This window comes from Ovis canadensis, chromosome 2 (assembly GCF_042477335.2).
Source record: "Ovis canadensis isolate MfBH-ARS-UI-01 breed Bighorn chromosome 2, ARS-UI_OviCan_v2, whole genome shotgun sequence".
NCBI lineage: Eukaryota > Metazoa > Chordata > Mammalia > Artiodactyla > Bovidae > Ovis > Ovis canadensis.
The window spans coordinates 231295716-231311638 of record NC_091246.1 but is presented as its reverse complement, the minus strand read 5'-3'; the positions used below and the strand labels follow the sequence as shown (position 1 = coordinate 231311638).

General features: G+C 39.9%; 1 long non-coding RNA gene and 1 pseudogene across 1 annotated transcript; both read left to right on the top strand.

Moving 5' to 3' along the window:
* The first annotated feature begins 2656 nt into the window (after window positions 1-2656).
* On the top strand, window positions 2657-13418 carry LOC138432928 (uncharacterized). The gene is made up of 3 exons (XR_011254051.1): window positions 2657-2819; window positions 4975-5126; window positions 12776-13418. It is a non-coding gene; the product is annotated as an uncharacterized lncRNA (long non-coding RNA).
* A 1111-nt stretch (window positions 13419-14529) lies between these two features.
* Window positions 14530-15472, top strand: LOC138432461 (proteasome subunit alpha type-2 pseudogene; annotated as a pseudogene).
* The last annotated feature ends 451 nt before the right edge of the window (window positions 15473-15923 follow it).

Genomic DNA, 15923 nt, shown 5'->3' with positions numbered 1-15923 from the left:
ACTGGTTCCAAATAGGCAAAGGAGTACATCAAGGTTGTATATTGTCACCCTGCTTATTTAACTTATATGTGTAGTAAATCATGAGAAATGCTGGACTGGAAGAAACACAAGCTGGAATCAAGATTGCTGGGAGAAATATCAATAACCTCAGATATGCAGATGACACCACCCTTATGGCAGAAAGTGAAGAGGAGCTAAAACGCCTCTTGATGAAAGTGAAAGAGGAGAGCAAAAAAGTTGGCTGAAAACTCAACATTCAGAAAACTAAGATCATGGCATCTGGTCCCATCACTTCATGGGAAATAGACGGGGAAACAGTAGAAACATTGTCAGACTTTATTTTTTGGGGCTCCAAAATCACTGCAGATGGTGACTGCAGCCATGAAATTAAAAGACGCTTACTCCCTGGAAGAAAAGTTATGACCAACCTAGATAGTATATTCAAAAGCAGAGGCATTACTTTGCTGACTAAGGTCTGTCTAGTCAAGGCTATGGTTTTTCCTATGGTCATATATGGATGTGAGAGTTGGACTGTGAAGAAGGCTGAGTGCCAAAGAATTGATGCTTTTGAAGTGTGGTGTTGGAGAAGACTCTTGAGAGTCCCTTGGACTGCAAGGAAATCCAACCAGTCCATTCTGAAGGAGATCAACCCTGGGATTTCTTTGGAAGGAATGATGCTAAAGCTGAAGCTCCAGTACCTTTGCTACCTCATGCGAAGAGTTGACTCATTGGAAAAGACTCTGATGCTGGGAGGGATTGGGGGCAGGAGGTGAAGGGGACGACCGAGGATGAGATGGCTGGATGACATCACGGACTCGATGAACGTGAGTCTGAGTGAACCCCGGGAGATGGTGATTGACAGGGAGGCCTGACGTGCTGTGATTCATGGGGTTGTAAAGAGTCGGACACGACTGAGCAACTGAACTGAACTGAACTGAAAGAGAGGCAAGGGAAAGGCAGAGAGTTTTGAGATAACATGAAGTTGTAGAATTCAGAAGATACAGACTTATGTAAAGTTTAGACAAAGGAGTCAGAGGATAAGACTTGGTCATGGAATATATTATTGGAAAGACTGATGCTTAAGCTAAAGCTCCAATAGTTTGGCCACCTAATGGGAACAGCTGACTCATTGGAAAAGATCCTTATGCTGGGAAAGGTTAAAGGCAAAAGGAGAAGGGGATGTCAGAGGAATAGATTTTTGGATAGCATTACCAACTCAATGGACATGAATCTGACCAAACTCTGGGAGACAGTGAAGGACAAAGGAGCCTGGCATGATGCAGTCCATGGGATCTCCAAGAGTTGGGCATGACTTAGTGACTGAACAACAACAATGGTGGCTCTAGGCATTTCCCAAAGATCAGGGTTCCAATTTCAAGAGACAAAATGTTATCCTTCTAGAAGGAAAGGGCAATTTGTCAGCTTTCTGAAGCCTGTTGAGAATATCTCTGTTTAACTCTTATCCAACATTCATCAGGCATCTTTTTGTTCTAATTGGCTTTCCTTAGCAGACTTATACTCTAGGAAGTGCCCGCTACTAGTGTCATGGTTCATAGGCTAGGTCCTTCTCTCGTGATGTCAACAATTGGTTTTCTGTTACTAATCGGTCCTGTGAACATTTGGATGATGATGTCACACTGAGGCCTAAGCTGGGGCAGGATTTAGCATCAAATTAATTAGGACTAGTCTCTCATATCAATAGCATATATGCGGATATGTTAAGGGGTCCCCAGAATCCTTCTTACCCTGAATTATCTTTATTACCCACCTACTGTAATACCTGAAATGCTATTAAGTTTGTGCCATTTCACTTTAGTTTCAGAGGTTACCATCAGGTAAATATTACACAATCTCAGGAGTTCTTATTGGGTGAATCTTTAGTGTAAAGCATTGTGGTGATGGATGCTCTGAGTAAAAGAACAAAAGAAAAACTAAGATGATGATAAAGTAAACTTAACTCTCTCAAGATCCACAAAGAAAACTGTAAGATACAATGAAAAGTTAATATTATATAAAAAATGCTTAAAGGTGTGATAAGGACCTTTATAAAATAAAAATTCAGAGAATTAAGTGATCAGGGGGTACTGGAACAAACAGACATATGACTTGAATTGAGACTTCAGAGGAAGACCAAGTAACCCACTAGATGTCATCAAATTTAGGTTTAACTGATACCCAGTTTAATTAGACATCCAGTTTCCCTGGAAAGAAGAAAAAGATTTAGAATAGATTAGATGAAATAGATCAGATGACCCAGGAGATTAAACAGTAAAGCAAGCCTGGGCGGAAGGCCCCAGGACTGATGCCAAAGGGGGCTGAACTGTGACATGGCCCAAAATTTCCAAGGTCACATTTGTTTAACTTTTCTGACTTGTCAGAGCTTTGTTGAACTGTGACCCAGGGGTTACTCAGTGCACTTGAACCTCTGAATGAGTAAGTATTGGAATGGCCCTATGCATAACCTGGTAAAGTCCTTGGTAATCATAAAGAAAAAGGTACCCTGGAAATGATCACTCTTAACATGTAAGAGAAAGTTGCTCAGTTGTGTCCGACTCTTTTGCTAACCTCCAGGCCAGAATACTGGAGTGAGTAGCCTTTCCCTTCTTCAGGGGATCTTCCTAACCCAGGGAATGAACCCAGGTCTCTCACATTGCAGGCAGATTCTTTACTAACTGAGCCGCAAGGGAAGCCCAAGAACACTGGAGTGAGAAGCCTACCCCTTCTCCAGCGGATCTTCCCGACGCAGAAATCAAACCAGTGTCTCCTGCATTGCAGGCAGATTCTTTACCAACTGAGCTATCAGGGAAGCCCTTTAACATGTAAGTAAATGATTATTTACTGCATGTGTGTGTTCCTCCCACATTTATATGTTGATGCCCTAACCCTTAATGTAATGGTGTTTGGAGAGGGGCCTTTAAAATGTCCATTAGGCTTAGATGAGGTCATGATGGTGAACCCCCTGTGATGGGATTGGTGTCCTTAAAAAAGAGGAAGAGACCAGAGCTCCCTCTTTCTTTCTCTCTTTCTATCATGGGAGGGTATAGCAAGAGGCAGCCATCTGCAAACCAGGAAGAGGGTCATGGTCAGATCCCAAATCTGCCAGCACTTTGATCTTGGATTTTCCAGCTTCCAGAACTGTGAGAAATAAATGCCTGTTGTTTAAGCCACCAGGTTGGTAGTATTTGATATAGCAGCCTGAGCTAAGACTCAAATCAATACAAAACATGGTACAAAAGGGACTGCATTCTTTTAGCATTTCCCAAAGAGGAAAACAAAACAAAACAAAACTCACAACAAAGCTTGGCTATCACTTGACAGGAGGAAAAACTCCTGCTTTTCACAGCTTCCACTTTGGGTTGAAATTATCACCGTCAGGCAGGGAAGGAGGAAGCCGTCATGACCCGCACAGGCTCAGGGGGGCATCTGGGTCATTCAACTCAGGCCATTACCACTTTCTTCCGACTCCTCTGAAAGGAACAGAGGCTTTGACGTCAGGGGCGCATGAGTCATCCTTCCTCTTAGGGACTCTGGCTGAGATTCACAGGCCGCCTTTGCAGGAGCTGTTCTCTTAGTCATTCACAAAAAAGCATGCTGGAAAAGCTGAAGGGAAATGCTTGGACGAACAAGTGATTAAATTTCTATTTTCAAAGCAAAGAGCACACTTGCTTGCTCACAAAAGCAGCCTCATCCACTACCACGTGCCCTAAGGGCACAGTAAATACTTGTCGATTGACTGACAAAAGCATCTGCTGGGTTCTTGTAAATCCTGGTGTTGAAACTGAATTTTCAGATATGATTATGTGGTTGGAATACAGAGGTTTGTGCTTATTTACTCCTTAGAGCCATGGAATGTCACTCAGATTCAGAGGGTTTACATCAAGAAGTTAGTAACATCCCTGGCTCTTCTATCGTGAGCATTCTGAAAGGAAAAGGAATAAGGACTTTTCAGGAGCTTTATCTTCAGGCCACATTCAATGAGAGGAAAAATGAACTGTGTTCTAAGAATTATTCTTTGTTTTGCTCCAAAGCCGTCATCAGTCTTTCAACCTATTTGAGAACATGTTAGGGCATAGAATAAAAATATCTTCTTACTTGCCAGCACTGTAGAGGGCGATGTTCGATACAGGATACAGGAGGCTTGGGGCTGGCGCACAGGGATGATCCAGAGAGATGATATAGGGTGGGAGGTGGGAGGGGGGTTCAGGATTGGGAACTCATGTACACCCATGGCTGATTCATGTCATGTAGAGAAAAACCAATACAGTATTGTAAAGCAAAATAAAGTAAAAATAAAAATTAAAAAAAAAAAAAGAATGAACAAAAGGAAAGAGTGTTATTCCTAGATTCCTCCAGCCTGAGATAGGATGTATCATTATTACTTTGCTCCCATTTAACTGGTAGGTAATCTGAGACCCAGAAAGGGATGATGAATTAGCCAATGATGCCTAGGAACTGTGGTCTAAGACTTCTTCTCTTCTTTACTCTCTTGGGAGATCTCCATGCTTTTAATTTTTTAAAGAAATATGTATTTATTTATTTGGATGCATGGGTCTTAGTCACAGCATGGGGGACCTTTGGTTGTGGCTTGGGCTCAGTAGTTGTGGCATAAGGGGATCTTAGAACCCTGACCAGGGATTGAGCACACATTCCCTGCATTGCAAGGTGAATTCTTAATCACCGGACCACAAGGGAAGTCCCTCCATGGCTTTAAATACCTTACATATCAATGATGATTACATTTCTTTCTCTAGCCCTAGGGTCAAACTGCATATACAACTTTGTGCTTTACATCTTTCCACAAAGACCTCATAGGTATTTCAGACTTCATATTCAAAATTAAACTCATGGCTTTCCCCTGAGACTTGATCTTTTCTTGTCTCCCTTTGAGGAACCACCATTTGTAGTTATTTAAGACAAACAGTCTAGGAGTCACCTTTGATTTCCCAGTCCTCATTTTCTACATCCAATTTATAGGTTCAGTTCGGTTCAGTCTCTCAGTTGTGTCTGACTCTTTGCGACTCCATGGACTGCAGCACGCCAGGCCTCCCTGTCCATCACCAATTCCAGGAGTTTACTCAAACTCACGTCCATCGAGTCGGTGATGCCATCCAACCACCTCATCATAAGTAAGACTTTAAATTTCTACCTCTGTCCCTATCCCTACATGTCCAGTGTCAGCATTCTAGTTTAAACTATGATCTCTCCTTACTGGGTTGACGGCATTAGCTCTGAACTGGTTTCTCTTCTTTATCTCTTGACTCCTATAATCTATTCTCTAATATGAAAGCTATTGTGAAACTCTGAAAGTATTAATGAGATCTTATTCTGATTCTCGTTTTGAAATGTCTACTGGTTCTGCATTAATTTTCAGGTGACATATTTCAGGTGACACCCTCCCATCATGGCAGGAGGGTCTTACATAATCTGGTTTGTCTCACTTCTCTTTCTCCTCTTGCTCTGGCCTCCTTTGTTGTGGCATTGAGTCGCTAAGTCATGTCCAACTCTGTGAATTAATCGACTGCAGCATGCCAGGCTTCTTTGTCCCCCACTATCTTCTGAAGTTTGTTCAAATTTATGTCCATTAAGTCAGTGATGCAATCTAACCATCTCATCCTGTGCCTTTTTCCTTCTGCTTTCAATTTTTCCTAGTATCAGGGTCTTTTCCAATGAGTCAGTTCTTTGCATCAGATGGCCAAAGTATTGGAGTTTCAGCTTCAGCATCAGTCCTTCCAATGAATATTTAGGGTTGATTTCCTTCAGGACTGACTGGTTTAATCTCCTTGTTGTCCAAGGGATTCTCAAGAGTCTTATCCAGAACCGCAATTTGAAAGCATCAGAAGCATTGAAATCACTCAGACTTCTTTATGATCCAACTCTCACATCTGTACATGACTACTGGAAAACCCATTTGTTGTTCAGTCACTCAGTTGTGTCCTACTCTTTTCAACCCCATAGACTGCAGCATGCCAGACTTCCTTGTCCTTCACTATCTCCTGGTTAGTTCAGTTAGTTAGTTCAGTTGCTCAGTCGTGTCCGACTCTTTGCGACCCCATGAATCACAGCACACCAGGCCTCCCTGTCCATCACCAACTCCTGGAGTCCACTCAGACTCGCGTCCATTGAGACAGTGATGCCATCCAGCCATCTCATCCTCTGTCGTCCCCTTCTCCTCCTGCCCCCAATCCCTCCCAGCATCAAAGTCTTTTCCAATGAGTCAACTCTTTGCATGAGGTGGCCAAAGAACTGGAGTTTCAGCTTTAGCATCATTCCTTCCAAAGAACACCCAGGACTGATCTCCTTCAGAATGGACTGGTTGGATCTCCTTGCACTCCAAGGGACTCTCAAGAGTCTTCTCCAACACCACAGTTCAAAAGCATCAATTCTTCGGCGCTCAGCTTTCTTCACAGTCCAACTCTCACATTCATACATGACCACAGGAAAAACCATAGCCTTGACTAGACAGACCTTTGTTGGCAAAGTAATGTCTCTGCTTTTGAATATGCTATCTAGATTGGTCATAATTTCCTTCCAAGGAGTAAACGTCTTTTAATTTCATGGCTGCAGTCACCATCTGCAGTGATTTTGGAGCCCCCCAAAATAAAGTCTGACATTGTTTCCACAGTGTCAGACTATCTCCTGGAGTTTACTCAAATTCATGTCCATTGAGTCCATGATACCTGATACCATCCAACCATCTCATCCTCTATAGCCCCTTTCTCCTCCTTCTTTCAATCTTTCCTAGCATCAGGGTTTTTTTTTTTCCAGTGAGTCACTTCTTTACATCAGGTGGCCAAGAACTGGAGCTTTGACTTCAGTATCAGTCCTTTCAAAGAATATTTAGGGTGGATTTCCTTTAAGATTGATTGGCTCGATCTCCTTGCTGTCCAGGGGATTCTCTAGCACCACAGTTTGAAAGCATCAATTCTTAGGTGTTCAGCCTTCTTTACTGTCCAACTCTTACATCCATACCTGACCACTGGAAAAACCATAGCCTTGACTAGACAGAACTTTGTTGGCAAAGTAATGTCTCTGCTTTTGAATATGCTATCTAGGTTGGTCATAACTTTTCTTCCAGGGAGTAAACGTCTTTTAATTTCATGGCTGCAGTCACCATCTGCAGTGATTTTGGAGCCCCCCAAAATAAAGTCTGACATTGTTTCCACAGTGTCAGACTATCTCCTGGAGTTTACTCAAATTCATGTCCATTGAGTCCATGATACCTGATACCATCCAACCATCTCATCCTCTATAGCCCCTTTCTCCTCCTTCTTTCAATCTTTCCTAGCATCAGGGTTTTTTTTTTCCAGTGAGTCACTTCTTTACATCAGGTGGCCAAGAACTGGAGCTTTGACTTCAGTATCAGTCCTTTCAAAGAATATTTAGGGTGGATTTCCTTTAAGATTGATTGGCTCGATCTCCTTGCTGTCCAGGGGATTCTCTAGCACCACAGTTTGAAAGCATCAATTCTTAGGTGTTCAGCCTTCTTTACTGTCCAACTCTTACATCCATACCTGACCACTGGAAAAACCATAGCCTTGACTAGACAGAACTTTGTTGGCAAAGTAATGTCTCTGCTTTTGAATATGCTATCTAGGTTGGTCATAACTTTTCTTCCAGGGAGTAAACGTCTTTTAATTTCATGGCTGCAGTCACCATCTGCAGTGATTTGGGAGCCCAAGAAAATAAAATCTGTCACTGTTTCCACTTTTCCCCCATGTTTGCCGTGAAGTGATGGGACCAGATGCATAATCTGAGTTTTTTGAATGTTGAGCTTTAAACCAGCTTTTTCACTCTCGTCTTTCACCTTCATTAAGAGTCTTTTTAGTTACTCTTCACTTTCTGCCATTAGAGTGGTGTCATCTGCATATCTGTGGTTATTGGTAATTCTCCCGGCAATCTTGATTCCAGCTTGTGAGTCATCCAGGCTGGCATTTCATATGAGGTTCTCTGCATGTAAGTTAAATAAGCAGGGTGACAATATACAGCCTTGGCATACTCCTTTCCCAATTTGGAATCAGTCCACTGTTCCATGTCCAGTTCTAACTGTTGCTTCTTGACCTGCCTACAGATTTCTCAGGAGGCAGGTAGGGTGGTCTGGTATTCCCATCTCTTTAAGAATTTTCCACAGTTTGCTGTGGACCGCACAGTTAAAGGGTTTATTTAGCTTAGTCAGTGAAGCAGAAGTAGATTCTGGCCTCCTTTAGCTCCTCGCATATACCGGTCTTGCCCTACCTCAAGACAGTTGTGTTTGCTATTTTCTCCACTGGAATTCTTTTCTCTACTTTTTCACAGAGCTATCTCTTTTCCATCTTTTAAGTATCAGTTCTAAGGCCCCTCCCTCGGGAAGTCATCTCTGAGTACTCTTTCTAAAGCAGGGTCCCCTGTCCACCCTTAATCCTTATTCACCACATTATTTGGTTTAATCCCTTTGCCAGACTAACCACAAATGGCAATTATCAAGCTTATTTATTTACTTGTTTATTGAATTTCCATGGTCTCCCTGCCTCTTTCTAAGTCAGTTGTAAACTCTAGGTAAGCAAGTGCCTTGTCTGTCTTCAAGGAGACAAATGGAGCCCTCACATCCTAGAGATAGATTTCTTGCATTCCTAAGTCTAGCTTTGCCACTTGCTAGGAGAAAATGTTTAAACTCTTTGTCCTCTGTTACTAAAATTATGGCTGCAAAAGTACTAATACTTGCCTCAAAAATTTTTCTGAAGAACTCACTATTCTTAAGACAGCCTTTCCCAAGGGTATGTCCTCAGCAAATTTTAGCTGTCATTATTATCAATCACATACTTACTTAACCTGTATTTGCTAAATGACCAATACATTAATTTTATGCATTCAGGGAAGACTTCTGCTATGTTACAGAACATAATTTATTTAAAAAATTATTTACTTATTTATTTGGTTGTGCCATGTCTTAGTTGCAGCATGTGGGATCTAGCTGCCTAACCAGGGATAGAACCCAGGCCCCTTGCATTGGGAGTGTGGAGTCTTAGCCACTGGACCACCAGGGAAGTTCCTAGAACAGAATTTAGAATACATATCAAAAGGGGTTCCTGTCTGGGGACTGAGAGTACAGTATGTCATCCTCGGAAGATGTTGAGAAGCTGGCTGGGAGAGCTGTAGCTGTAGAGAGAGGTGGGAGGTGGTGTGTTGAAATGGAATATGATAATAATAGAAGCTTGAGTTTATTTAGCACTTACTCTGTGCTAAGTACTGTCACTCATATTTCTATTTTTTTTCCCCTAAAAATGACTGATGAATTACTGTAGAGTTACATTATGAAGCACTTCTTTTTAATTTCTATTTCTTGGCTATGCCACAGACAATGTGAGACCTTAGTTACCCAATCAGGAATTGAACCCACACGCCCTGCATTGGAAGCATGGATTCTTAATCATTGGACCACCAGGGAAGTCATGTGAGGCACTTTTTGTGGCTCAAACCAAACTTCCTCAGATGACAGAAGCTGTGGACCGTCCATTTTTCTGCCTGAATACTCCTCTTATCCTCTACCCCATGCCTTGGTTTTATCCATCTTGAACTCTCAACCCCAGGGCCTCATCGGACCCAGATGGAATGCTCCAGATCTCCCTGTAATATGTACCCATCATGCCATCTACCTTTCCTTTCTTATATTCTTCCTTGCTGTTGTTCAGTCATTCATTTGTGTCCTACTGTTTGTGACCCCACGGACTACAGCACGCCAGGCTTCCCTGTCCTTCACTGTCTCCCAGAGCTTGCTCAAACTCATGTCCATTGAATGATGCCATCCAACCATCTTGTATAGCTAACGTTAATTTACATGATTGTTTAATTAATCTTCCTGACTCTATTCTCTACTTTGTGGGGTGAGGTCTCTGTCTTGTTTTTCTCACCACTTTATCTCCAGAGCCCGATACCCAGAGGTGTATCCTCACCTCCTCCCCATGCTTGGCGTGCAGGAAACACTGAATAAGTAAGAGGGTATCCATACCACAGCAGAATGAACCTCATCCTTAAAACTGACTGTGATTCTTCTTTGAAGACTGAAAAATGCAAAAGCCAGTTTTATTTAAATTGCATTTTTGTGCTTATCAGCTCCCACGCTTCTCATTTCCTTCCCAACTGAATTTAAGCTGAGATAATGATGAAAAACAAAATTTGTCTTCAGCTCTAAGGGAAAAGAGAAGTCACAGAAAGAAAGAAATTTAAGAGAGATAGCAGTGGGAAGTGAAAGATCAAACCAGGGCACTTTGTAGCATCTTTAAGCTTTTATTCTATTGAGAATATTTAAGAAAAAAAAAAGAGAAATAATTATATCTTCCTTTTTGCAACTAAAAAGTCACAATCTGACTCATACAGTTATCTGTACATTCATTATATTTTCTCTAGAAGAAATACTTGATTTTCTTTAAAATTTTAAATGGCAGTAAGAGAGGTCAAAGAGTCAGACATGGCTGAGTGACAGAGCACACACGTACAATGAGAGGTCGTGGGGACAGCATGACATGTATGAATGAAAAAAAGATCACCAGTCCCATTAACAGTATTTCTGAAGAGTTTGGCTCAACAGCAACAACCACAACAAAAGGAAATTCAAAAGAAAAGAATCATCATAGCAATGTTTTTTTATTATCACTTGATGACAAAGGTCACTTAGTATTCTCTTATTTCCATTAAAATAAGGATAACTCTAATTCATTAAGAATCATAAAAATGATTTTGATCATTCATGCCAGTGATTTTCACTAGGGCTGATGAAATTCAGAGAAAAAACCCAGTATCACTGGATGATAGTTGTCAAATATGGCAAAAATAGGGAAATGAGCAAAAGAAGCTTGTTTACTCACCTAAGTAAGTGATGGTTTATAAGGAGAAATACTTCTGATTGAAGAGATCATGTGGTACCTCTAGCAGAAGTTCAGAAGAAAACATGACATGTTTGGATTCAAATACAGTTCGTAGTAAGACATGGATCAAGTCTGATCATGAACAGATATATTTCAAATATAAAGCCAAATCTCCTGTTTGGAATTTGAATTTTTACTAACCTTTAACAAATTAATATTTTAAGCGGCAGTAAGATTTTCAGAAGGGCATATGAAAATTATATTTGTCATTGGGATTATATGTAAGAACAATAAACTGAAATTACATTATTGATGTGAGGGTTGGGCCATGAAAAAGGTTGAGTTCCAAAAAATTGATGTTTTTAAATTATGCTGCTGGAGAAGAATCTTGTGAACCCCTTGTACTGCAAGGAGATCAGACTAAAGGAAATCAACCCTGAATATTCATTGGAAGGGCTGATAATGAAGCTGAAGCTCCAATACTTTGGCTACCTGACAAAGAGCTAAGTCATTGGAAAAGACCCCAATGCTGGGAAAGATTGAAGGCAAAAGGAGAAGAGGGTGGCAGACGATGAGATGGTTAGATAGCATCACCAACTCAATGAACATCATGAATTTGAGCAAACTCCAGGAGCTAGTGGAGGACAGAGGAGCCTGGAGTGCTGCAGTCTATGGGGTTGCCCACAGTCAGACACAACTTAGCTACTGAACAGCAATAACAATTAGAATTCACCCTTTAGTTATTCAAAAGTTTTTTTGTTCTTTTTATTTATTTTAATTTATGCAAGCAATTTAGAAATGTATCCTTCTGAACTTTATATTAATGAGTCAGTTTTGGAAAGCTATTTTCCTGCATAATTATCCATTTCACCTAGTTTTCCAAATGTATTTGTATAGAGGTCTGCAAATTAATCTTATTTTAAAAGTTCTTATATTTCAATGATTATTTCCCCCAGTGCATTAATTTTGTATATTTGTATTTTCCTCCCAATTAATTTAGTGCTTTACTTAATTTGTTAATGTTTAAAGAAACTGATACCTTGTTTTACTAATTACATATGCTGTTTTTCTGTTACCTCCTTCATTAATTTCTGTTTTTATATTTATTATTTCTTTCTTTGTGTTATATTTTGGTTTATTTTGTTGCTGTGATGGTGGTTGATTTTTTTTTTTTACTTTTATGAGTTGGGAATTTAGCTCAAATTTTTTTTTGTATTGATAAAATATTTAAGGTTTCAAATTTTCCTCAATTAACAGCTTTAAATATATACCAGAGATTCTGAATTGTATTGTTTCAACCAATTATAAAGATTGATTTAGACAATGAGTCTTCTTTTGGCTTTGCTTGCCTATATTTTTGGCTCTATATCAAAATCTCTTAAGCACTCAATTTTACTATTGTAATTCTTTAATTATATGGGTTATAGTATTGATTTCATTATACAGATATGAAGAGCTTAATAGATTCTTAGAGATTTCATGAATGATAAGTAGGCCTATTTGATTATCTCTTAGAGAGTAATAAATACCTGAGTCAAAAATAATGCAATAACTTTTAGAAGTTCTGTTATTTTGATTGTGTGGCTCCTTGTATTTAATAGCTATTTGATAGAAGAGTATTTTTCAGTTGAAAGCTTTTAAAACTACATTTTTATTTTGAAATGATTTTACATTTATAGAATCATTGCAAATATAATACAGAGTTCCCATATAGTCTTCAACCAGTTTGCCTGTTGTTAATATCTTATATTATTGTGGTACATCTGTCAAAACTAAGAACCAACATTGGTATACTATGCTGTGAACTCTGAGGGGCTTCCTTATGACTCAGACAGTAAAGAATCTGCCTGCAATTCAGGAGACCTGGGTTTAATCCCTGGGTTGGGAAGATCCTTGGAGAAGTGAATGGCTACCCACTCTAGTATTCTTGCCTACAGAATTCCATCGACAGAGGAACCTGTTGGGCTACAGTCTTTGGTGTCATGAAAATTTGGACTTGACTGAAAACTGAGAAACAATATTGGTATATTATGCTGTGAACTATACTCCAGACTTTATCTGGATTTTTCAGTTTTCCCTTTAATGTTCTCTTTCTGTTCCAAGATCCAATCCAGGGTATCACACTGCATTTAGAGGTCATATCTGCTTAGTCTCCTCAGATCTGCAACAGTTAAATTGTAGCTTTCAAATTTCCAGGAGGAAGGGCCTTTTAGCTTTTTAAGAAATACATTATTAATATTTTTTGTTTTATTGCATTGTCATCTGAGTTATTTTTTTGTCTTAAGCAATTTATTATTATTTTCCTTGTGACCTAATACTTGATCACTTTTGTAAATACACTATGTGTCCCTGGGAAGAAAACATGTTTTCTACTGTCAGGGTTAATGTTCAGTATGGGTCCATAAAAGCTATCTTATTAAATATGTTATTTAGGTCTTCTATATATTTATTGTCATCATGATTTATCTTCTACTGAGAGTGGAGGTCTCCTATTATTAGTATGTTTCTATTTCTCTTTGCATTCCCTATGGTTCTGCTTAATAAAGATTAATAAATGTAGTTCGTACCTTAATGTATTGATACTCAGCAGTCTAATATTTTTTTGTGGATTTTAAAACTTGGTATTCATACGGACCTTTTGTCTTTAATGAATTTTGGCTTGAATTCTGTTTGAGACATCAAAATCTGAAGACTTGCTTTCTTACTATTTCCATATTCCTAGGATGTTTTTGCCCATTTCATTTTAAACCTCTGAGTTACTTTATTTTAGGTGTGTCTCTTGAATGCATCATGAAGTTAGGTCTTGCTCTGTGACTATAATAGAGATTTATTTCTTTTAATAGGTGTTAAGATCATTCACATTTATTGATAGAGTTTTTGTGTTTTGTTTTAACTTTTCCAATTATTTTATATTGTTTTCTGTGTTTATTTATGTGATGTGTTTTTTAAAATTTATCATTTGATTTTTCTAGTAATACTTTTGTAGTTATCTTTTGGAAAGACCTAGATTTTTATGTTTTATTATTTAATCTTCACTCTCTGGTTTGGGAGGTTTTATTTTTTTAAGATTTTATTTTGATATGTGCCAATTTTAAAAAAGCCTTTATTGAATTTGTTACAATATTGTTTCTGTTTTATGTTATTCTTTGGGAGGGGGGGGGACCTTTGAGGCCTCTGGATCTTAGTTCTCCAACCAGGGACTGAACCCACAACCCCTGCAATGGAAGGAGAGGTCTTAACTACTCAACCACTATGGAAGTCCCCTGGTTTGGGAGTTTTTAATGGTATCCTTTGACATCCGGGCTTCCCTTGTGGCTCAGCTGGTAAAGAATCTCCTTGTAATGCTGGAGACCTGGGTTTGACCTCTGAGTTGACAAGATCCCCTGGAGAAGGGAAAGGCTACCCACTCCAGTATTCTAGCCTGGAGAATTCCCTGTACTATATAATTAGTTCAAGGGGTTGCAAAAAGTTGGGCATGACTGATTGACTTTCACTTTGACATCCAGGAGTTTCCCTGGTGGTTTAGATGATAAAGAATCTGCCTGCAGTGCAGGAGACTCAGGTTTGATCCCTGGGTCAGGAAGATCCCCTGGAAAAGGGAATGGCAACCCACTCCAGTATCCTTGCATGGAGAATTCCATGGATGGAGGAGGCTTGCGGGCTACAGTCCATGGGCTGCAAAGAGTTGGACATGGCTGAGTGAGTAACACTTTTCTTTTCACTTTGACATGCATTGATGTGATGCCCATTTTCACCAGTGAACTCACTCTGCCTTCCTCACCGATTAGTGGTCGTGTGAGTTATTTCAGTTTTTTGGCAGTTATGAATAAAGCTACTATAAGCAACAAAAAAGTGCTGTCCAAGTAAAGATGGCAGAGCAGTTATCACTTTTCACTGACCGCATCCAGCCTTTCTGCTAGACTTGTCCAGACTGAATATGCTTTGGCTTCTGTAGCTGGAGAAATCCCTTCAGTGAAAACTATAGCTGCAAATGATGTGGTATCAGCAACTGAGAAGAAACAGAAATCCATTCTGTAGCTGCAAATGGTGTGGTGTCGGCAACTGAGAAGAAACAGAAATCCATTCTGTAGGATGAGTGACGAGAGCACAGTGTGGAAACAATGACCAAACACTGAGGTTTGACGTGCGGTGGCATGAGCTCACATCTCAGAGTGCTGGTGCAGAGCTGGGAAACCAGCTCAGCAGCACTATCTTGTTTCCCGAGAACCCACTGTCACAACTCTGCTGGTACAGAGCATAACTTCTGTGATTCAAGGATACACTTAGTCAGGTGGTGTTCCTTCACTCAGAGGGTTTTCTTTTTTTTTTTTTGGTTGGAATGATGAGGGACAATCATTCATTTCAGTCATATCCATCTAGGCCTTACTTTGCATGGGAAGTCACATCAGTGGGAAAGAACTATGTGACTGGGAAAACTTCTCCTTAAGAAAAGATGTAACCAGGATCTGGAACTTGAAGAAGCCACCCATACAGCCAAATTAACCCTAAAGGAAAGCTTGGAAGGGCAGAGGAGAGAAGATTATGCAGCAGCAGGAATCTGCAGTGAAGCCAGGCTTCCAAGTCTTACACCCTCTAAAGTTAAGAATTAGTTGGCTGCCATAGCATCAGAATAAAGTGACTGAAAAATCCAGAATTTCAGATGAGCTATCTACTGAAACATATTTAAAGTATACTTTGTTTTTCCAACTTGTTGCATATTTATTTCTACGTAATTCAGTGGACTGATTTTTTTAAGATGACACAAATCATAATTGTTAAATTAGAAAAGTGCCCCACACCCTTTTATACCTCTGTTTTTCCCTCTATGATCTTCCCACTGGTTGGAGAATACGTCGGCCATAGTATGTAAATCAAAATTCAGCTCTGAAGGCAACTCATTTATGAATTTTTCCTGGAGCTCCCCAGACTGGGTTGCATGCCCCTCTTATACTCAGTCCTGTAGCACATTTGAAGCCTTCCAGGTGGCTCAATGGGTAAAGAATATGCCTGCCAATACAGGAGACACAGGAGACTCGAGTTCAATCCCTGGGTTGGGAAGATCCCTTGGAGGAGGGTATGACAACC